This window comes from Rutidosis leptorrhynchoides, chromosome 4, assembly GCF_046630445.1.
Source record: "Rutidosis leptorrhynchoides isolate AG116_Rl617_1_P2 chromosome 4, CSIRO_AGI_Rlap_v1, whole genome shotgun sequence".
In the NCBI taxonomy this organism is placed as follows: Eukaryota; Viridiplantae; Streptophyta; class Magnoliopsida; order Asterales; family Asteraceae; genus Rutidosis; species Rutidosis leptorrhynchoides.
In genome coordinates, this window is record NC_092336.1 from 120,483,681 (window position 1) to 120,509,516 (window position 25,836).

Below are 25,836 nucleotides of genomic sequence, written 5' to 3' on the forward strand. Positions count from 1 at the left end.
TAGTATTACAATTTAGCAATTAGGTCCCTCAAGTAGTCAAAAATTAACAAAATAAGGGGGAGGGGAGTGGGGTCGGCCGAATGGCCCATTGGAGTGACTCCCGGGCTCATGTTTTGCAATTCCTTATATTCGTGGCTCTTTTCAAGTGCCGTTTAGTCGTACCGAAGGCCCGGAACGCTAAACCGATCGTTAAAAGGCAACCAATCGTTTAATTTATTAAAAACCCTATAAATTAAATATTTTTAAAAAGTTAATAATTAATAATTTAATTATTAAAATAAACCCGAGTGTTTCGTTGTTTAAAAAGCAATTATCAAAACCGTAACGTTTTTATCGTATTTCATTATCCGAAATATTTATTCGAATTAATATCAACCCATATTAATTGTTGTAACCCTCCAAGGATCAAGTACGAATTTATTACTCATAAACACATAAACGACAAGTAATCGCCGTTAAATAAACTAACAGAAGTAACGGAAAAAGCAGGGTTGTTACACATTAGACGTAGTCCGGGTGGAATATGAATGGAAACCTCCTCGTTGTATGGGGTGTAAGGTGTTTGGTCACGGTGACGTGAATTGTCCAAAATCAATTATTAATCAGGAGATCAAAAATAATAATACCAAGAAAGATGATAGTGCATATGGGTTTCAGCTCGTGAGGAAAAAACAGAAGGCTGGTGGCAATGGAAAACAGAAACAGGCTGTCAAGGAGGGCTTTGCTATTCCGAAACAAAAATAGGAATTTGAATACAGGCCGAAAAAGCAAGTTCAAAATGATGCGCATAAGAAAACGGATACCGTTGGTCCAAGTACGAAAGGGCCTATACTGGTTAATAATCCTTTTGATGTGTTAAAAAGTATGGATCAGATGGTTGATGTGGTTGATGGGAAGATGTCAGAGCTTAAAATTTTGGATGAACCCAGTGATGTGGAACAAGACGATACTTAGTCAGCTTTTTTATGGCAGCAAAAAATTCAAATGAGGGGGCAAGCACTCCCTGGTTATTCAGTTTACAATGATAAGTATCGCTTCATGGAACGTAAGGGGAATGAACCGAGCCCCTAAACAATCCGAGGTTCGCGAAGTGATGGCTGAAAATAAGTTAAGTATTTGTGTAATACTTGAAATGTCCTGTTCATATTGATTATAAACGTTCCATATTAATTGATTTCGTCGCAAGGCTTTGACCTCTATATGAGATGTTTTTCAAAGACTGCATTCATTTTTAAAACAACCATAACCTTTATTTTATCGATAAAGGTTTTTAAAAAAACATTACGTAGATTATCAAATAATGATAATCTAAAATATACCGTTTACACACGACCATTACATAATGGTTTACAATAAAAATATATTACATCGAAATAAGTTTCTTGAATGCAGTTTTTACACAATATCATACAATCATGGACTCCAAATCTTATCCTTATTTTAGTATGCAACAGCGGAAGCTCTTAATAATCACCTGAGAATAAACATGCTTTAAACGTCAACAAAAATGTTGATGAGTTATAGGTTTAACCTATATATATCAAATCGTAATAATAGACCACAAGATTTCATCTTTCAATAACATACACTCTGTATAAAAATCATTCATATGTTGAACACCTGGTAACCGACATTAACAAAATGCATATAGAATATCCCCAAAACAGAAATCCATCTGTATTAATAACTCGAAGTACTAAAGCATACCATTTTCCAGTATGGGGGGGTTAGTACATGTAGATCTACCTTTAGGATTCGCGTCAATTAGGGTGTCTGTTCCCTAATTCTTAGGCTACCAAGCTAAAAGGGTGATATTCGGTATTCATAATCCAACATAGAATGTAATTTCAAGTACTTGTGTCTATTTTGTAAAACATTTACAAAACTGCATGTATTCTCATCCCAAAAATATTAGATTTAAAAGTGGGACTATAACTCACTTTCACAGATTTTTACTTTGCCTAAAATAAGACTTGGCCACTGGTCGATTCACGAACCTATAACAAATATGTACATATGTATCAAAGTATGATCAAAATATAATTACAACATTTTTTATTACGTTTTAATGATTTGAGTTTGTTAAGTCAGCAGTCCTCGTTAGTAACCTACAACTAGTTGTCCACAGTTAGATGTACAGAAATAAAGCAATATATATTATCTCGAATCAATCCATGACCTCGTGTATACAAGTCTCAGGCTTGATCACAACTCAAAGTATATATAATATTTTGGAATCAACCTCAACCCTGTATAGCTAACTCCAACATTACTGCATATAGAGTGTCTATGGTTGTTCCGAAATATATATATATATAGATGGGTCGATATGATATGTCAAAACATTGTATTTGTGTCTATGGTATCCCAAGATTACGTAATATATGTTATAATACATGTATAATACAATATAAGTTAGTTAAATTATGATTTGTATAAATTTGTTGCAAATTTCACGTAGCTACAACAAGCAAAATTATCCAATCTTGTTTTACCCATAACTTCTTCGTTTTAAAACCGTTTTGAGTGATTCAAGTTGCTATGGTTTCATATTGAACTTAAGTTTATGAATATAAACAGAAAAAGTATATGTTTATAGACGGAATTACAGGTTACAAGTCGTTTTTGTAAAGGTAGTCATTTCAGTCGAAAGAACGACGTCTAGATTACCATTTTGGAAAATATACTTCCACTTTGAGTTTAACCATGATTTTTGGATATAGTTTCATGATCATAAGAAAAATTATTTTTCCAGAATAATAGCTTTTAAATCAAAGTTTATAATAGTTTTTAATTATCAAACCCAAAACAGCCCGCGGTGTTACTACAACGGCGTATGTCCGGTTTTACGGTGTTTTTCGTGTTTCCAGGTTTTAAATCATTAAGTTAGCATATCATATAGATATAGAACATGTGTTTAGTTGATTTAAAAGTCAAGTTAGAAGGATTAACTTTATTTGCGAACAAGTTTAGAATTAACTAAACTATGTTCTAGTAATTACATGTTCAAATCTTCGAATAAGATAGTTTTATATATATGAATCGAATGATGTTATGAACATCATTACTACCTTAAGTTTAGTAGGTAAACCTACTGGAAGTGACAAAAATTGATCTAGCTTTAAAGGATTCTTGGATGGCTTGAAAGTTCTTGAAGTAGAATCATGACACGAAAACAAGTTCAAGTAAGATTATCACTCGAAATAAGATTGTTATAGTTATAGAAATTGAACCAACGTTTGAATATGAGTATTACCTTGAATTAGAAAGATATCTTACTGTAAATAAGAAAGATTTCTTGAGATTGGATGATCACTTGAAATGGATTAGAAAGCTTGGAAGTAGACTTGTAAACTTGAGAGTATTCTTGATTTTATGAAACTAGAACTTATAGAATTTATGAAGAACACTTAGAACTTGAAGATAGAACTTGAGAGTGATCAATTAGATGAAGAAAATTGAAGAATGAAAGTGTTTGTAGGTATTTTTGGTCGTTGGTATATGGATTAGATATAAAGGATGTGTAAGTTTGTTTTCATGTAAATAATTCATGAATGATTTATAATATTTTTATATTTTTATATTTTAAAAAAAACTTATATTTTTATACGAAGGACTTAATAAAAACTTTTACAAAATTATATTATTATTATTATTTTTTATATCATTAGCGTTGCGCTTTCGGCGTTTAAGTTCCCTTGCAGCGGCGCCAAAAATACTTGATGTGTTGCGAGGTGTATATGAAATAGCTTTATTTTTACTAGGAAATACTATTAAATACGATACAATTTTACACAAGATATTTATTTGTTTATAGAATGGATATACCTAAACCTTGCTACAACACTTATAGGTAGTGTACCTAATCGTACAGTAGTGTAGTTTTTAGTAAGTCCGGTTTGTTCTACAGGGAATCTTTTAAACAAAGCTTAACGCTATATTAGTTTTAATTTATAAAAATAAAAATATATATAAGTAATATTATTATTATAAAGGGGGGTTTTTACCGTTTAATGACCTGTTTGTCGATTTTAAAACTTTAGTCGCAGTTAAAACCTAATGTAAAATATTAAATAAATAAAAGACTTAATTTAAAGCGTAAAGTAAATAACGATAATGAAATTGCAATAAATAAAAGTGCGATGAAATAAAATTGCGATAATTAAAAAGTGCGATAATTAAAAGTGCAATTAAATACAATGACAATAAATAAAAGTGCGATAATTAGAAGTGCAATTAAATATGAAAATAAAGGAATTATGCTTATTTAAACTTCCGTAATCATGATGTTTGACGTGTTGATTTTAGTTTATTCCCATGGGTTAATTGTCCTTTGTCCTGGATTATTTAATATGTCCGTCTGGTTTTTGTCCATAACAGTCCATCAGTCATAAATATAAAGTGCGAGTGTCCTCGTCAAATTATCCTTATACCCGAAGTTAAATATTCCAACTAATTGGGGACTTAAACTGTAACAAGGTCTTAATACTTTGTTTAATAATTACACCAGGATATCGACTGCGTGTAACCCAAGATTTTAATACTTTGTTATCAATTATGCCAAGTGTCCTTGTACATAATTTCACCCCTGTTTTAATAATTCCATAGACTATTAATCCATTCCCGTGTCCGGTCAAATGAACGATTATTTGTACATATAAATATCCCGCCCATCGTGTCCGATTGAGTGTATATGGTTATTTATAGGGACGTCCAATTGTAAATCTTTATATTAAAATTAACAAACTATCATTTAGTTAAACAAGTATAAAGCCCATTAATAGCCCATAGTCTAATTTCCACAAGTGTCGTTCTTTTGTCCAAACCCCAATTATGGTGCAAAGCCCAATTACCCAATTTTAATATTTTTAGCCCAACATCATGATTACTTCGGTATTAAATAAGCATAATAATAACTTAGCTACGAGACATTAAATTAAAAGGGTTGAACATAACTTACAATGATTAAAAATAGCGTAGCGTTACACGGACATAATTTCGACTTACACCCTTACAACATTCGCTAACATACCCTTATTATTAGGATTAAAATTAAAATTAAAATATATATATATATATATATATATATATATATATATATATATATATATATATATATATATATATATATATATATATATATATATATATATATATATATATATATATATATAAGTTTACGTATGAGTGAAGAGAAAAAGATGTGTAAAAATCGGCCGAATGCTCGGCCTTTTATAGGCCCACGTTTACTGTTTGACCTCCGCGAGTGCGGTGGTTGTTGCCTGTATAAGCTCCGCGAGTGCAGAGCAGTGGAATCCAGCTCACACAAGTTTGGATCTTAGTCTGCCGACGGATTTTATTATATAAATATAATATAAATATATAATTTATATAATTAATTATATATTATATTATATTTATATACATAATTAATTTGTAACTTTCGTTCCGTTGCGTCGAGCGTTGAGAGTTGACTCTGGTCCCGGTTCCGGATTTTCGAACGTCCTTGCGTATAATTTAATATCTTGTACTTTGCGTTTCGCGTCTTGTACTCTTGTAATTTTGAGACGTTTCTCATCAATAATTGGAACCACTTTGATTGTATTTTGTACTTTTGAGCTTTTTGGTCATTTGCGTCTTCAATTCGTCGAATCTGTCTTTTGTCTTCACCTTTTATTATTTAAACGAATATCACTTGTAAATAGAACAATTGCAACTAAAAGATTGTCTTTCTTGAGGGATAATGCTATGAAATATATGTTCGTTTTTAGCATTATCAAATATTCCCACACTTGAGTGTTGCTTGTCTTCAAGCAATACAAAACTTGAAATTAAATCACACGAATCACTTCTTTATTCTTCACACTTTGTACATCAGTGATTTTGATACGGCGGTATAAACAATGATAGTAACATTGTGGTTTACAGTCCCACATAACTATAAAAATTTAGATCCTTTAAGGAAATTGAATCTTTATGAAAACATTTGATCTTTTGAAAATTCAATCTAGCTTTTACCCTAGATAAGTTTTTCGGAATAACCCTTTACCGGTGTTTGCAAATTCTTTTTGTGGGTTTGGTGGGTTTCAGATTTGAAAATTTTAGCTCAAAACTTGTGGTTTTGTGTTACCCACTTGCTAACCTTGTATTGGGAAAGCAACACGTCCAGTTTACTTGTAAAAAAAAGCGTTGAACAAGCAACTGTTAAGGCAATGTCCCCTGACATGCTTTTAATTATGGTCTATAACGTATCGGATGCAATTACTATCCTTTGTAGGAGCAATAGTAAAGCTCACCCTTATAATTTTTTGGTCTGGCACAAGGTCCTGTCTTTGACCATGCTATGCAACCACCGTTCTTACGGTTGATACCCGATTTGGTTCAGGTGACCTAATGAATTCCAGGTGAATTCCTAGGATTTTACGTTCAATGGTAATGAACGCATTGAAAATGGGTTTTCAGAAAACAAATCGGTTTATAATTTTGATCAAAATATTTTCTCGTTCAAGCTCGAGTTTAGATATCATTGAATTTCATGAGTTTGTAATTCTCAATCTTTAAGGTCAATCAGTCATAAATATAAAGTGCAAGTGTCCTCGTCAAATTATCCTTATACCCGAAGTCAAATATTCCAACTAATTGGGGACTTAAACTGTAACAAGGTCTTAATACTTTGTTTAGTAATGAAATGTCCCGTTCTTATTGATTAAAAACGTTCCATATTAATTGATTTCGTTGCGAGGTTTTGACCTCTATATGAGACGTTTTTCAAAGACTGCATTCATTTTTAAAACAAACCATAACCTTTATTTCATAAATAAAGGTTTAAAAAGCTTTACGTAGATTATCAAATAATGATAATCTAAAATATCCTGTTTACACACGACCATTACATAATGGTTTACAATACAAATATGTTACATCGAAATCAGTTTCTTGAATGCAGTTTTTACACAATATCATACAAACATGGACTCCAAATCTTGTCCTTATTTTAGTATGCAACAGCGGAAGCTCTTAATATTCACCTGAGAATAAACATGCTTTAAACGTCAACAAAAATGTTGGTGAGTTATAGGTTTAACCTATATATATCAAATCGTAACAATAGACCACAAGATTTCATATTTCAATACACATCCCATACATAGAGATAAAAATCATTCATATGGTGAACACCTGGTAACCGACATTAACAAGATGCATATATAAGAATATCCCCATCATTCCGGGACACCCTTCGGATATGATATAAATTTCGAAGTACTAAAGCATCCGGTACTTTGGATGGGGTTTGTTAGGCCCAATAGATCTATCTTTAGGATTCGCGTCAATTAGGGTGTCTGTTCCCTAATTCTTAGATTACCAGACTTAATAAAAAGGGGCATATTCGATTTCGATAATTCAACCATAGAATGTAGTTTCACGTACTTGTGTCTATTTTGTAAATCATTTATAAAACCTGCATGTATTCTCATCCCAAAAATATTAGATTTTAAAAGTGGGACTATAACTCACTTTCACAGATTTTTACTTCGTCGGGAAGTAAGACTTGGCCACTGGTTGATTCACGAACCTATAACAATATATACATATATATCAAAGTATGTTCAAAATATATTTACAACACTTTTAATATATTTTGATGTTTTAAGTTTATTAAGTCAGCTGTCCTCGTTAGTAACCTACAACTAGTTGTCCACAGTTAGATGTACAGAAATAAATCGATAAATATTATCTTGAATCAATCCACGACCCAGTGTATACGTATCTCAGTATTGATCACAACTCAAACTATATATATTTTGGAATCAACCTCAACCCTGTATAGCTAACTCCAACATTCACATATAGAGTGTCTATGGTTGTTCCGAAATATATATAGATGTGTCAACATGATAGGTCGAAACATTGTATACGTGTCTATGGTATCTCAAGATTACATAATATACAATACAAGTTGATTAAGTTATGGTTGGAATAGATTTGTTACCAATTTTCACGTAGCTAAAATGAGAAAAATTATCCAATCTTGTTTTACCCATAACTTCTTCATTTTAAATCCGTTTTGAGTGAATCAAATTGCTATGGTTTCATATTGAACTCTATTTTATGAATCTAAACAGAAAAGTATAAGTTTACAGTCGGAAAAATAAGTTACAAGTCGTTTTTGTAAAGGTAGTCATTTCAGTCGAAAGAACGACGTCTAGATGACCATTTTAGAAAACATACTTTCACTTTGAGTTTAATCATAATTTTTGGATTTAGTTTCATGTTCATAATAAAAATCATTTTCTCAGAATAACAACTTTAAAATCAAAGTTTATCATAGTTTTTAATTAACTAACCCAAAACAGCCCGCGGTGTTACTACGACGGCGTAAATCCGGTTTTACGGTGTTTTTCGTGTTTTCAGGTTTTAAATCATTAAGTTAGCATATCATATAGATATAGAACATGTGTTTAGTTGATTTTAAAAGTCAAGTTAGAAGGATTAACTTTTGTTTGCGAACAAGTTTAGAATTAACTAAACTATGTTCTAGTGATTACAAGTTTAAACCTTCGAATAAGATAGCTTTATATGTATGAATCGAATGATGTTATGAACATCATTACTACCTTAAGTTCCTTGGATAAACCTACTGGAAAAGAGAAAAATGGATCTAGCTTCAATGGATCCTTGGATGGCTCGAAGTTCTTGAAGCAGAATCATGACACGAAAACAAGTTCAAGTAAGATCATCACTTGAAATAAGATTGTTATAGTTATACAAATTGAACCAAAGTTTGAATATGATTATTACCTTGTATTAGAATGATAACCTACTGTAAGAAACAAAGATTTCTTGAGGTTGGATGATCACCTTACAAGATTGGAAGTGAGCTAGCAAACTTGAAAGTATTCTTGATTTTATGAAACTAGAACTTTTGGAATTTATGAAGAACACTTAGAACTTGAAGATAGAACTTGAGAGAGATCAATTAGATGAAGAAAATTGAAGAATGAAAGTGTTTGTAGGTGTTTTTGGTCGTTGGTGTATGGATTAGATATAAAGGATATGTAATTTTGTTTTCATGTAAATAAGTCATGAATGATTACTCATATTTTTGTAATTTTATGAGATATTTCATGCTAGTTGCCAAATGATGGTTCCCACATGTGTTAGGTGACTCACATGGGCTGCTAAGAGCTGATCATTGGAGTGTATATACCAATAGTACATACATCTAAAAGCTGTGTATTGTACGAGTACGAATACGGGTGCATACGAGTAGAATTGTTGATGAAACTGAACGAGGATGTAATTGTAAGCATTTTTGTTAAGTAGAAGTATTTTGATAAGTGTATTGAAGTCTTTCAAAAGTGTATAAATACATATTAAAAAACTACATGTATATACATTTTAACTGAGTCGTTAAGTCATCGTTAGTCGTTACATGTAAGTGTTGTTTTGAAACCTTTAGGTTAACGATCTTGTTAAATGTTGTTAACCCAATGTTTATAATATCAAATGAGATTTTAAATTATTATATTATCATGATATTATCATGTATGAATATCTCTTAATATGATATATATACATTAAATGTCTTTACAACGATAATCGTTACATATATGTCTCGTTTAAAAATCATTAAGTTAGTAGTCTTGTTTTTACATATGTAGTTCATTGTTAATATACTTAATGATATGTTTACTTATCATAGTATCATGTTAACTATATATATATCCATATATATGTCATCATATTGTTTTTACAAGTTTTAACGTTCGTGAATCACCGGTCAACTTGGGTGGTCAATTGTCTATATGAAACATATTTCAATTAATCAAGTCTTAACAAGTTTGATTGCTTAATATGTTGGAAACATTTAATCATGTAAATATCAATCTCAATTAATATATATAAACATGGAAAAGTTCGGGTCACTACAGTACCTACCCGTTAAATAAATTTCGTCCCGAAATTTTAAGCTGTTGAAGGTGTTGACGAATCTTCTGGAAATAGATGCGGGTATTTCTTCTTCATCTGATCTTCACGCTCCCAGGTGAACTCGAGTCCTCTACGAGCATTCCATCGAACCTTAACAATTGGTATCTTGTTTTGCTTAAGTCTTTTAACCTCACAATCCATTATTTCGACGGGTTCTTCGATGAATTGATGTTTTTCGTTGATTTGGATTTCATCTAACGGAATAGTGAGATCTTCTTTAGCAAAACATTTCTTTAAATTCGAGACGTGGAAAGTGTTATGTACAGCCGCGAGTTGTTGAGGTAACTCTAGTCGGTAAGCTACTGGTCCGACACGATCAATAATCTTGAATGGTCCAATATACCTTGGATTTAATTTCCCTCGTTTACCAAATCGAACAACGCCTTTCCAAGGTGCAACTTTAAGCATGACCATCTCTCCAATTTCAAATTCTATATCTTTTCTTTTAATGTCAGCGTAGCTCTTTTGTCGACTTTGGGCGGTTTTCAACCGTTGTTGAATTTGGATGATCTTCTCGGTAGTTTCTTGTATAATCTCCGGACCCGTAATCTGTCTATCCCCCACTTCACTCCAACAAATCGGAGACCTGCACTTTCTACCATAAAGTGCTTCAAACGGCGCCATCTCAATGCTTGAATGGTAGCTGTTGTTGTAGGAAAATTCTGCTAACGGTAGATGTCGATCCCAACTGTTTCCGAAATCAATAACACATGCTCGTAGCATGTCTTCAAGTGTTTGTATCGTCCTTTCGCTCTGCCCATCAGTTTGTGGATGATAGGCAGTACTCATGTCTAGACGAGTTCCTAATGTTTGCTGTAATGTCTGCCAGAATCTTGAAATAAATCTGCCATCCCTATCAGAGATAATAGAGATTGGTATTCCATGTCTGGAGATGACTTCCTTCAAATACAGTCGTGCTAACTTCTCCATCTTGTCATCTTCTCTTATTGGCAAGAAGTGTGCTGATTTGGTGAGACGGTCAACTATTACCCAAATAGTATCAAAACCACTTGCAGTCCTTGGCAATTTAGTGATGAAATCCATGGTAATGTTTTTCCATTTCCATTCCGGGATTTCGGGTTGTTGAAGTAGACCTGATGGTTTCTGATGCTCAGCTTTGACCTTAGAACACGTCAAACATTCTCCTACGTATTTAGCAACATCGGCTTTCATACCCGGCCACCAAAAATGTTTCTTGAGATCCTTGTACATCTTCCCCGTTCCAGGATGTATTGAGTATCTGGTTTTATGAGCTTCTCTAAGTACCATTTCTCTCATATCTCCAAATTTTGGTACCCAAATCCTTTCAGCCCTATACCGGGTTCCGTCTTCCCGAATATTAAGATGCTTCTCCGATCCTTTGGGTATTTCATCCTTTAAATTTCCCTCTTTTAAAACTCCTTGTTGCGCCTCCTTTATTTGAGTAGTAATGTTATTATGAATCATTATATTCATAGATTTTACTCGAATGGGTTCTCTGTCCTTCCTGCTCAAGGCATCGGCTACCACATTTGCCTTCCCCGGATGGTAACGAATCTCAAAGTCGTAATCATTCAATAATTCAATCCACCTACGCTGCCTCATATTCAGTTGTTTCTGATTAAATATGTGTTGAAGACTTTTGTGGTCGGTATATATAATACTTTTGACCCCATATAAGTAGTGCCTCCAAGTGTTTAATGCAAAAACAACCGCGCCTAATTCCAAATCATGCGTCGTATAATTTTGTTCGTGAATCTTCAATTGTCTAGACGCATAAGCAATCACCTTCGTTCGTTACATTAATACACAACCGAGACCTTGCTTTGATGCATCACAATAAATCACAAAATCATCATTCCCTTCAGGCAATGACAATATAGGTGCCGTAGTTAGCTTTTTCTTCAATAACTGAAACGCTTTCTCTTGTTCATCATTCCATTCAAATTTCTTCCCTTTATGCGTTAATGCAGTCAAGGGTTTTGCTATTCTGGAAAAGTCTTGGATGAACCTTCTGTAGTAACCAGCTAGTCCTAAAAACTGGCGTATGTGTTTCGGAGTTTTCGGGGTTTCCCACTTTTCAACAGTTTCTATCTTTGCCGGATCCACCTTAATACCTTCTTTGTTCACTATGTGACCGAGGAATTGAACTTCTTCCAACCAAAATGCACACTTTGAAAACTTAGCGTACAATTCTTCCTTCCTCAATACTTCTAACACCTTTCTCAAATGTTCACCGTGTTCTTGGTCATTCTTTGAGTAAATAAGTATGTCATCAATGAAAACAATGACAAACTTGTCAAGGTATGGTCCACACACTCGGTTCATAAGGTCCATGAACACAGCTGGTGCATTAGTTAAACCAAACGGCATGACCATAAACTCGTAATGACCGTAACGTGTTCTGAAAGCAGTCTTTGGAATATCATCTTCTTTCACCCGCATTTGATGATACCCGGAACGTAAGTCAATCTTTGAATAAACAGACGAGCCTTGTAGTTGATCAAATAAGTCATCGATTCTCGGTAGTGGGTAGCGGTTCTTGATGGTAAGTTTGTTCAACTCTCGGTAGTCGATACACAACCTGAATGTACCATCTTTCTTCTTGACAAACAAAACAGGAGCTCCCCACGGTGATGTGCTTGGTCGAATGAAACCACGCTCTAAAAGTTCTTGTAATTGGCTTTGTAGTTTTTTTATCTCGCTGGGTGCGAGTCTGTAAGGAGCACGAGCTATTGGTGCATCTCCTGGTACAAGATCTATTTGAAATTCAACGGATCGATGTGGGGGTAATCCCGGTAATTCTTTCGGAAATACATCAGGAAATTCTTTTGCGACGGGAACATCATTGATGCTCTTTTCTTCAGTTTGTACTTTCTCGACGTGTGCTAGAACAGCATAGCAACCTTTTCTTATTAGTTTTTGTGCCTTCAAATTACTAATAAGATGTAGCTTCGTGTTGCCCTTTTCTCCGTACACCATTAAGGGTTTTCCTTTTTCTCGTATAATGCGAATTGCATTTTTGTAACAAACGATCTCCGCTTTCACTTCTTTCAACCAGTCCATACCGATTATCACATCAAAACTCCCTAACTCTACTGGTATCAAATCAATCTTAAATGTTTCGCTAACCAGTTTAATTTCTCGATTCCGACATATATTATCTGCTGAAATTAATTTACCATTTGCTAATTCGAGTAAAAATTTACTATCCAAAGGCGTCAATGGACAACTTAATTTAGCACAAAAATCTCTACTCATATAGCTTCTATCCGCACCCGAATCAAATAAAACGTAAGCAGATTTATTGTCAATAAGAAACGTACCCGTAACAAGCTCCGGGTCTTCCTGTGCCTCTACCGCATTAATATTGAAAACTCTTCCACGGCCTTGTCCATTCGTGTTCTCCTGGTTCGGGCAATTTCTAATAATGTGGCCTGGTTTTCCACATTTATAACAAACTACATTGGCATAACTTGCTCCGACACTACTTGCTCCGCCATTACTCGTTCCGACACCATTTGTTCCTTTCGTTCTATTAACCCCTGGTCCGTAGACCTCACACTTCGCCGCGCTATGACCATTTCTTTTACACTTGTTGCAAAATTTGGTGCAGAACCCCGAGTGATTCTTTTCACACCTTTGGCATAGCTGCTTCTGATTGTTGTTGTTGTTGCGGTTATTATTGTTGTTGGGATGATTGTTGTAGTTGCTGTTGTTGTTGTTGTTGTTGTTGTTGTTGTTGTTGGGCCGTTTGTTGTAGTTGCGATTGATGTTGCGATTGTTGGGATAATTGTTGCGATTATTGCTGTAATTGCTGTTATTGTTGTATTGGTGATTCTTATCACCGTTTTCCTCCCACTTTCTTTTGACTTGCTTCACATTGGCCTCTTCAGCAGTCTGTTCTTTAATTCTTTCTTCAATCTGGTTCACTAGTTTGTGAGCCATTCTACATGCCTGTTGTATGGAGGCGGGCTCGTGTGAACTTATATCTTCTTGGATTCTTTCCGGTAATCCTTTCACAAACGCGTCGATCTTCTCTTCCTCATATTCGAATGCTCCCGGACACAATAGGCACAATTCTGTGAATCGTCTTTCGTACGTGGTAATATCAAATCCTTGGGTTCGTAACCCTCTAAGTTCTGTCTTGAGCTTATTGACCTCGGTTCTGGGACGGTACTTCTCGTTCATCAAGTGCTTGAATGCTGACCACGGTAGTGCGTACGCATCATCTTGTCCCACTTGCTCTAGATAGGTATTCCACCATGTTAACGCAGAACCTGTGAAGGTATGCGTAGCGTACTTCACTTTGTCCTCTTCAGTACACTTACTTATGGCAAACACCGATTCGACCTTCTCGGTCCACCGTTTCAATCCGATCGGTCCTTCGGTTCCATCAAATTCCAAAGGTTTGCAGGCAGTGAATTCTTTGTAGGTGCATCCTACACGATTTCCTGTACTTCTAGATCCAAGGTTATTGTTGGTATGTAGCGCAGCCTGTACTGCGGCTATGTTTGAAGCTAGAAAAGTACGGAATTCCTCTTCATTCATATTCACGGTGTGTCGAGTAGTCGGTGCCATTTCCTTCAAAATAGTTAAATGGAACAAGTTAATCATACAGAATATTAAGAGTAGTTAATAGTATTTCGTAGCATAATATGAACTCATTTATAAAAGATTTTTCTTCATATTAGCGTTTTATAAGTTTAAATTCGGGTAGTACCTACCCGTTAAGTTCATACTTAGTAGCTAATATACAATTCAACTACTACAATTCTATATGAAAAACTGATTATAATAATATTTCGCGTTCAAACTTTTATACAATATTTTACAAACTTACAATACCGCTTATTTTACATAAAGCATGAAATATAGCACACAATAACTTTGATACAAGATAGTTGTGAAGATAATTCTAGCTAGTACACAAGTCGTTCAGCAAAGGCAATAAAGACACGTAATTCATACGTCCAGAAACAAGTCATGCATTCTGGTTTTACTAGGACTACTTCCCATCCTTGGTCTTGTGCAACATAACCGTTATGGCCGTTGATAAGACAGCGTGTTGTAACGTCGTCAAAGGGACGAGGGTTACGTAATGTCCAACAGTCCCGTAATAATCTAAAAACCTCATTTCTTACCCCAATTACTGACTCCGTCACTTGTGGAAACGTTTTGTTTAATAGTTGTAGCCCGATGTTCTTGTTCTCATTTTGGTGAGAAGCGAACATTACTAATCCGTAAGCATAACATGCTTCTTTATGTTGCATGTTAGCCGCTTTTTCTAAATCACGAAGTCCAATATTCGGATATATTGAGTCAAAATAATTTCTTAACCCGTTGCGTAAAATAGCATTTGGGTTCCCCGCAATATATGCGTCAAAGTAAACACATCGTAACTTATGGGTTTCCCAATGTGATATCCCCCATCTTTCAAACGAAAGTCTTTTATAAACCAAGACATTCTTGGAACGTTCTTCGAATGTCTTACAAACTGATCTCGCCTTAAATAGTTGTGCCGAGGAATTCTGGCCGACTCTAGACAAGATTTCATCAATCATGTCTCCGGGTAGGTCTCTTAAAATATTGGGTTGTCTATCCATTTTGTGTTTTTAAACTGTAAAATAGACAAGAGTTAGATTCATAAAAAAAATACTTATTAATACAAGCAATTTTTACATATATCATAAAGCATAAGAACACTATATTACATATATTACACCACACGAATACAACTATCTTATTCCGACTCGCTTGTTTCTTCTTCTTCGGTTTTGGTTCGTTTTGCCAAGTTTCTAGGGATATATGATGTTCCCCTAATACTAACCGTCGTTTTCCACATTGGTTTAGAAAAACCTGGTGGTTTAGAGGTTCCCGGGTCATTGTTACAACTTAAGGACTTCGGGGGTTGACGATATATATAAAGTTCATCGGGGTTGGAATTAGATTTCTCTATTTTTATGCCCTTTCCCTTATTATTTTCTTTTGCCTTTTTAAATTCAGTTGGGGTAATTTCTATAACATCATCGGAATTCTCGTCGGAATCCGATTCATCAGAGAATTGGCAATCCTCCCAATATTTTGCTTCCTTGGCGGAAACACCATTGACCATAATTAACCTTGGTCGGTTGGTTAAGGATTTTCTTTTACTTAACCGTTTTATTATTTCCCCCACCGGTTCTATTTCTTCATCCGGTTCCGATTCTTCTTCCGGTTCCGATTCTTCTTCCGGTTCCTCTTCGGGAACTTGTGAATCAGTCCACGAATCATTCCAATTTACATTTGACTCTTCATTATTATTAGGTGAGTCAATGGGACTTGTTCTAGAGGTAGACATCTATCACATAATATCAAACACGTTAAGAGATTAATATATCACATATAATTCATATGTTAAAAATATATAGTTTCCAACAAAAATGTTAAGCAATCATTTTTAAAGAAAACACGGTCGAAGTCCAGACTCACTAATGCATCCTAACAAACTCGATAAGACACACTAATGCAAATTTTCTGGTTCTCTAAGACCAACGCTCTGATACCAACTGAAATGTCCCGTTCTTATTGATTAAAAACGTTCCATATTAATTGATTTCGTTGCGAGGTTTTGACCTCTATATGAGACGTTTTTCAAAGACTGCATTCATTTTTAAAACAAACCATAACCTTTATTTCATAAATAAAGGTTTAAAAATCTTTACGTAGATTATCAAATAATGATAATCTAAAATATCCTGTTTACACACGACCATTACATAATGGTTTACAATACAAATATGTTACATCGAAATCAGTTTCTTGAATGCAGTTTTTACACAATATCATACAAACATGGACTCCAAATCTTGTCCTTATTTTAGTATGCAACAGCGGAAGCTCTTAATATTCACCTGAGAATAAACATGCTTTAAACGTCAACAAAAATGTTGGTGAGTTATAGGTTTAACCTATATATATCAAATCGTAACAATAGACCACAAGATTTCATATTTCAATACACATCCCATACATAGAGATAAAAATCATTCATATGGTGAACACCTGGTAACCGACATTAACAAGATGCATATATAAGAATATCCCCATCATTCCGGGACACCCTTCGGATATGATATAAATTTCGAAGTACTAAAGCATCCGGTACTTTGGATGGGGTTTGTTAGGCCTAATAGATCTATCTTTAGGATTCGCGTCAATTAGGGTGTCTGTTCCCTAATTCTTAGATTACCAGACTTAATAAAAAGGGGCATATTCGATTTCGATAATTCAACCATAGAATGTAGTTTCACGTACTTGTGTCTATTTTGTAAATCATTTATAAAACCTACATGTATTCTCATCCCAAAAATATTAGATTTTAAAAGTGGGACTATAACTCACTTTCACAGATTTTTACTTCGTCGGGAAGTAAGACTTGGCCACTGGTTGATTCACGAACCTATAACAATATATACATATATATCAAAGTATGTTCAAAATATATTTACAACACTTTTAATATATTTTGATGTTTTAAGTTTATTAAGTCAGCTGTCCTCGTTAGTAACCTACAACTAGTTGTCCACAGTTAGATGTACAGAAATAAATCGATAAATATTATCTTGAATCAATCCACGACCCAGTGTATACGTATCTCAGTATTGATCACAACTCAAACTATATATATTTTGGAATCAACCTCAACCCTGTATAGCTAACTCCAACATTCACATATAGAGTGTCTATGGTTGTTCCGAAATATATATAGATGTGTCAACATGATAGGTCGAAACATTGTATACGTGTCTATGGTATCTCAAGATTACATAATATACAATACAAGTTGATTAAGTTATGGTTGGAATAGATTTGTTACCAATTTTCACGTAGCTAAAATGAGAAAAATTATCCAATCTTGTTTTACCCATAACTTCTTCATTTTAAATCCGTTTTGAGTGAATCAAATTGCTATGGTTTCATATTGAACTCTATTTTATGAATCTAAACAGAAAAGTATAAGTTTACAGTCGGAAAAATAAGTTACAAGTCGTTTTTGTAAAGGTAGTCATTTCAGTCGAAAGAACGACGTCTAGATGACCATTTTAGAAAACATACTTCCACTTTGAGTTTAATCATAATTTTTGGATTTAGTTTCATGTTCATAATAAAAATCATTTTCTCAGAATAACAACTTTAAAATCAAAGTTTATCATAGTTTTTAATTAACTAACCCAAAACAGCCCGCGGTGTTACTACGACGGCGTAAATCCGGTTTTACGGTGTTTTTCGTGTTTTCAGGTTTTAAATCATTAAGTTAGCATATCATATAGATATAGAACATGTGTTTAGTTGATTTTAAAAGTCAAGTTAGAAGGATTAACTTTTGTTTGCGAACAAGTTTAGAATTAACTAAACTATGTTCTAGTGATTACAAGTTTAAACCTTCGAATAAGATAGCTTTATATGTATGAATCGAATGATGTTATGAACATCATTACTACCTTAAGTTCCTTGGATAAACCTACTGGAAAAGAGAAAAATGGATCTAGCTTCAATGGATCCTTGGATGGCTCGAAGTTCTTGAAGCAGAATCATGACACGAAAACAAGTTCAAGTAAGATCATCACTTGAAATAAGATTGTTATAGTTATACAAATTGAACCAAAGTTTGAATATGATTATTACCTTGTATTAGAATGATAACCTACTGTAAGAAACAAAGATTTCTTGAGGTTGGATGATCACCTTACAAGATTGGAAGTGAGCTAGCAAACTTGAAAGTATTCTTGATTTTATGAAACTAGAACTTTTGGAATTTATGAAGAACACTTAGAACTTGAAGATAGAACTTGAGAGAGATCAATTAGATGAAGAAAATTGAAGAATTAAAGTGTTTGTAGGTGTTTTTGGTCGTTGGTGTATGGATTAGATATAAAGGATATGTAATTTTGTTTTCATGTAAATAAGTCATGAATGATTACTCATATTTTTGTAATTTTATGAGATATTTCATGCTAGTTGCCAAATGATGGTTCCCACATGTGTTAGGTGACTCACATGGGCTGCTAAGAGCTGATCATTGGAGTGTATATACCAATAGTACATACATCTAAAAGCTGTGTATTGTACGAGTACGAATACGGGTGCATACGAGTAGAATTGTTGATGAAACTGAACGAGGATGTAATTGTAAGCATTTTTGTTAAGTAGAAGTATTTTGATAAGTGTATTGAAGTCTTTCAAAAGTGTATAAATACATATTAAAAAACTACATGTATATACATTTTAACTGAGTCGTTAAGTCATCGTTAGTCGTTACATGTAAGTGTTGTTTTGAAACCTTTAGGTTAACGATCTTGTTAAATGTTGTTAACCCAATGTTTATAATATCAAATGAGATTTTAAATTATTATATTATCATGATATTATCATGTATGAATATCTCTTAATATGATATATATACATTAAATGTCTTTACAACGATAATCGTTACATATATGTCTCGTTTAAAAATCATTAAGTTAGTAGTCTTGTTTTTACATATGTAGTTCATTGTTAATATACTTAATGATATGTTTACTTATCATAGTATCATGTTAACTATATATATATATCCATATATATGTCATCATATAGTTTTTACAAGTTTTAACGTTCGTGAATCACCGGTCAACTTGGGTGGTCAATTGTCTATATGAAACATATTTCAATTAATCAAGTCTTAACAAGTTTGATTGCTTAATATGTTGGAAACATTTAATCATGTAAATATCAATCTCAATTAATATATATAAACATGGAAAAGTTCGGGTCACTACAAGTAATTACACCAGGATATCGACTGCGTGTAACCCAAGGTTTTAATACTTTGTTATCAATTATGCCAAGTGTCCTTGTACATAATTTCACCCCTGTTTTAATAATTCCATAGACTATTAATCCATTCCCGTGTCCGGTTAAATGAACGATTATTCGTACATATAAATATCCTGCCCATCGTGTCCGATTGAGTGTATATGGTTATTTATAGGGACGTCCAATTGTAAATCTTTATATTAAAATTAACAAACTATCATTTAGTTAAACAAGTATAAAGCCCATTAATAGCCCATAGTCTAATTTCCACAAGTGTCGTTCTTTTGTCCAAACCCCAATTATGGTGCAAAGCCCAATTACCCAATTTTAATATTTTTAGCCCAACATCATGATTACTTCGGTATTAAATAAGCATAATAATAACTTAGCTACGAGACGTTAAATTAAAAAGGTTGAACATAACTTACAATGATTAAAAATAGCGTAGCGTTACACGGACAGAATTTCGACTTACACCCTTACAACATTCGCTAACATACCCTTATTATTAGGATTAAAATTAAAATTAAAATTAAAATATAAATATATATATATATATAAGTTTACGTATGAGTGAAGAGAAAAAGATGTGTAAAAATCGGCCGAATGCTCAGCCTTTTATAGGCCCACGTTTACTGTTTGACCTCCGCGAGTGCGGTGGTTGTTGCCTTTATAAGCTCCGCGAGTACGGAACAGTGGAATCCATCTCACACAAGTTTGGATCTTAGTCTGCCGACGGATTTTATTATATAAATATAATATAAATATATAATTTATATAATTAATTATATATTATATTATATTTATATACATAATTAATTTGTAACTTTCGGTCCGTTGCGTCGAGCGTTGAGAGTTGACTCTGGTCCCGGTTCCGGATTTTCGAACGTCCTTGCGTATAATTTAATATCTTGTACTTTGCGTTTCGCGTCTTGTACTCTTGTAATTTTGAGACGTTTCTCATCAATATTTGGAACCACTTTGATTGTATTTTGTACTTTTGAGCTTTTTGGTCATTTACGTCTTCAATTTGTCGAATCTATCTTTTGTCTTCACCTTTTATTATTTAAACGAATATCACTTGTAAATAGAACAATTGCAACTAAAAGCTTGTCTTTCTTGAGGGATAATGCTATGAAATATATGTTCGTTTTTAGCATTATCAAATATTCCCACACTTGAGTGTTGCTTGTCCTCAAGCAATACAAAACTTGAAATTAAATCACACGAATCACTTCTTTATTCTTCACACTTTATACATCAGTGATTTTGATACGGCGGTATAAACAATGATAGTAACATTGTGGTTTACAGTCCCACATAACTATAAAAATTTAGATCCTTTAAGGAAATTGGATCTTTATGAAAACATTTGATCTTTTGAAAATTCAATCTAGCTTTTACCCTAGATAAGTTTTCCGGAATAACCCTTCACCGGTGTTTGCAAATTCTTTTTGTGGGTTTGGTGGGTTTCAGATTTGAAAATTTTAGCTCAAAACTTGTGGTTTTGTGTTACCCACTTGCTAACCTTGTATTGGGAAAGCAACACGTCCAATTTACTTGCTCCGTATATTACCTTTCGGTAAACTACCATCCGGTTGTAAAGGAAAGCGTTGAACAAGCCACTGTTAAGGCAATGTCCCCTGACATGCTTTTAATTATGGTCTATAACGTATCAGATGCATTTACTATCCTTTGTAGGAGCAAAAGTAAAGCTCATGTAACGACCCGCACTTTTTCGATCGTTCTATACTTATAAGATTAATATTTACATAAATTAAATCTTACCAACATGATAAGCAATCCAAATTGTTGAGATTTATGTTTCCGAAAAGAGATTTACACAACGTTTGACTGTCTAGTTTGACCGATGATATCACGAACTATACAATATATGATAATTATACGTTTGTGTATATATATGTATATATACATATTTAACATGATTAATGAATATTTTAATATCTCATTTTGTATTAATAACAATAAGTTATAAGTATATTTTGAAACTACTAACTTAAGTTTTCAAAACGATAACCATACGTAACGTTATTTGACATAAATACTTATAACCTATAATGTTTATACATATATCGTATATGTAATGTATTTAATCACTTTTAAGGACTTAAATACATAAAATCATATAAGTGTATTCACAAAAGATAGCTATATTTGAATCCTCATTCTATTTTTCACAAGATTTCTATACGTATATCTAGAGTATATGTACTCGTATCATACCTAACTTCTATACGTATTTACTATTGGTATATACACATCAAATCACCACCTAACTAGCCCTTGTTACTGCCCTAAGGTAGAGGTAATTGCTTTTGTATGATTGTTTGACAAATACACAAGATTACAAGCTAAAAATTTTGTCTTCATACCCCCTTAATCACGTTTTTATAGGAGTATCATGGATCATCATTTTGATTCATTTTAACTTCCATTTTCTAGCTAAAAACACACACTCTTTCAAGAACCTTAAACTCCATAACAATCCAGCAAGTTACCAAGAAGATCTAGCCATAAAAACCTTACTTAATCACCATAAGAAAACTCTTACAACAACACTTCAAGAATCCTTCCAAGAACACAAACTTACTTCCAATCTTTCATCCAATTCCATCACCCTTTTGGTTCTAGCTTTTTACTCCTCTTTTACAGCAACCTTGTCCAAAGAACTTGAGGTAGTAACTATGTTCATAACCTTATTCGATTCATATATATATAGCTATCTTATTTTGTGGTATAAAATTTTAACAACAAGAACATAGTTTGAATGTTTTCAAACTTGTTTGCAAACTAAATAGATCCTTCTAACTTAACTTTTAAAATACTTCAAGACCTGTAATATATCTTAAATATATGCTAATTTAACAAGGTTTAACTTGGTTTTTCAAAGAACACCTTAAAAACTGTTTTTACGACGTCGGAGTGTAACCGGGGGCTGTTTTGGGTTGGATAATTAAAAACCATCTTAAACTTTGAATTGGAGGTTTATTTTCTGGAAAAATGATTTTTACTATGAATATGTTAACGCATAAAAATTTTATGATTTAACTCAAAGTATAAGTATTTTTAGAAAAATAATCATTTAAGGTTGTTTACATGATGGAAAATGATTAACTTCATAAGTTTCACCAAAGTTTGACCTATGACCTGTGATTTCGAATACAAACTAAGGTATTTACAGTTCATATTCTTAAAGAGGGACTCGATCCAAGGAAGTAGCAAGTTGAACCAACGAAAACGGAGTTGTAACGAAGAAACTATGACCAAAACGAAATCGGATATCCAAGACTAATTTAGCTACGTGATTAATTGGAAAAAAATTAAATAAATCACATCTTTCTAAAATAACATGATATTTTATATATATGTACTCATAATTTAATTTTATATGGTTCAGGATCACCCGTAAACAATACGAGAAGATTAATCATAAGATCCCATGATTGTACGCAACACGTCATTTGACAACACCGGTACTTTATGTACGCAACACGTCATTTGACAACACCGGTACCGTGGGTCAAGATTAATCTCGACCAATACATATACGATGGGGATTTTTATTTATTTCATTGGGGGTTTATTAAACACCTAAAAATGAACCATTTAAAATTAAATTACTAACGTCGAACTGCTAACTACGGACTAAGGAATTATTAAAAGTATTATAAGTATATATATGTGACGATTGTTTAAAAAGAAAAGGTAATGATATATTATATATGGTTAGGTTTGTGATATCAATCGGAGACCAAGTCAAAATTACATATCTTCAAGACGAAAGTGAGTATATAGTCCCACTTTTAAACTCTAAATATTTCGGGATGAGAATACATGTATTTTATGTTTTACGATATGGACACAAGTAACTGAAAAATATATTCTACGTTGAGTTGTACCACTGGCATACTTCCCTGTAGCTTGGTAACTGTTATTTACAGCGGTATTGTAAACGCGAATCCTGTTGATAGATCTATCGGGCCTGACAACCCCAACCGGACTGGACGACCAGTATTCAACGGTTGCACAGTACTTCGTTTCGTGACTACACTTGGTACGGTGTAGTAAGATTTCATAATAAAGGGAATATGCGACGTGATTAAATGTTAAGTATGGTTACCAAGTGCTCAACCACTTAGAATATTTTTATTAAAACGTTTATATATGAAATCTTGTGGTCTATATATATATTGCTGCCGGCATTAAACCTATATCTCACCAACTTTATGTTGACGTTTTAAACATGTCTATTCTCATGTGATAATTAGAAGCTTCCGCTGCAACATGTTGAATTTAAACAAGATCTTGAGTATGCATATTTGTGTCAAAAATAAAACTGCATATCGGAGGATTTGTAATGTAAAATATGCTAGAAATCGTATTGTTATCATCACATGTAAAGTTTGTAAGTCTAAGATTATCGCTAAACGATAATCATCTTTTTATTGTCTAAAGCTTGTATTAAAATAAGAGTTATGGTTTGTAATGTAAAATAAATGCAGTTGTTCTTTTAAAAATATCGCATATAGAGGTCAATACCTCGCAATGAAATCATACGTTATCTAACTCGTTCTTATGGTTAAGGACGGGTTATGACATGTGGTATCAGAGCGGTGGTCTTAGCGAACCAGGTTTGCATTAGTGTGTCTAACTGATAAGTCGTTAGGATACATTAGTAAGTCTGGACTTTGACCGGGTCTGATTTAAAAACCATTGCTTATCATTGTTGGTTAAAATTTATATGTAAATATTATGTAGTACTAATGGGTTAGTTGTTGTGTGATAGATGTCGGGCTCAAAACTTGTCATCACGTTCAGCGACTCCGAACCAGAATCTTCAGATGGTGTTCCAGTCATTAACCTATCCGATGACGAAAATAATATCTTTGGGGAAGACTCACAAATTCCGGATGAACCGACTATAGAGAACCCGGAAAGTGAACCCGAGGAGGAAAGTGAACCCGAGGAAGAAATACAGGAAATTACAAAAGACGAGTTCGAACTAGGAAAGAAACGAAAGGCTAATGAATTAGAAAATTCAAATCCCGAGTTTAGTAAGGATGATGTGGCACCAACTCCACTAGACACTACCACCCCTATTCCCGCTATTCCTACTCATTCTATCCCGGCATCCAGTTCTTCAGTCCCACAGCCAAAATATAGGCAGACAGCCAGGATAAGCGTTAAGCGATTCTTTGAACCTAAACGTCCTAGAAAATAGACCAAACGATGCGCTGCCGTATTAAACCATGGGATCATATAATGTTTTGTATAATATTATTAGTGTGGTTTGTTTAATGTTCGATGTAAGATAAGCATATGTAAAATAGTGAAGTGTGAAATGCAATAATTTTCCATGGTTAAGTATTATTTAGATGGTAGTAATTGATTCTGTACTAAGCTATTAAGTATGGACATTAACGGGTAGGTACTACCCTAGATATAATTATAAAACGCTAATAAGAAGAAAAGGCTTTTATAATAATACCTGGTTCATATTATTAATAAGCTATAATGTACTGTAAATATACACTACATCTATAATATTCCATGTGAATAATTATTTTCTTTTCATTCTTATAGAAGAATATGGCGCGATTGAACCGAATGACGGAACAAGAAATCCAGGAACTCATCAATCAGCGAGTGAACGACAGAATGTTATGGGTCGAGGCTGCAAGAGGTGCTGCAGTTAACCCAAATCCTCGTGTGGGGTGCACTTACAAAACTTTTCAAGCTTGCAAGCCCTCATCATTCAGTGGAACAGAAGGACCGATCGGTTTAACCCGGTGGATAGAAAAGATGGAGACTGTGTTTAAAATCAGTGGTTGTGTTGAAAAGGACATGACCAAGTATGCATCGTGCACTTTACAAGATAGTGCACTCACGTGGTGGAAAAATTATGTGAAGGCTGTAGGAGGAAATGTAGCTTATGATACTCTGTGGGAAGAATTCAAAACAATGTTAATCAACGAATATTGTCCAAGGAACGAGGTTAGGAAGTTG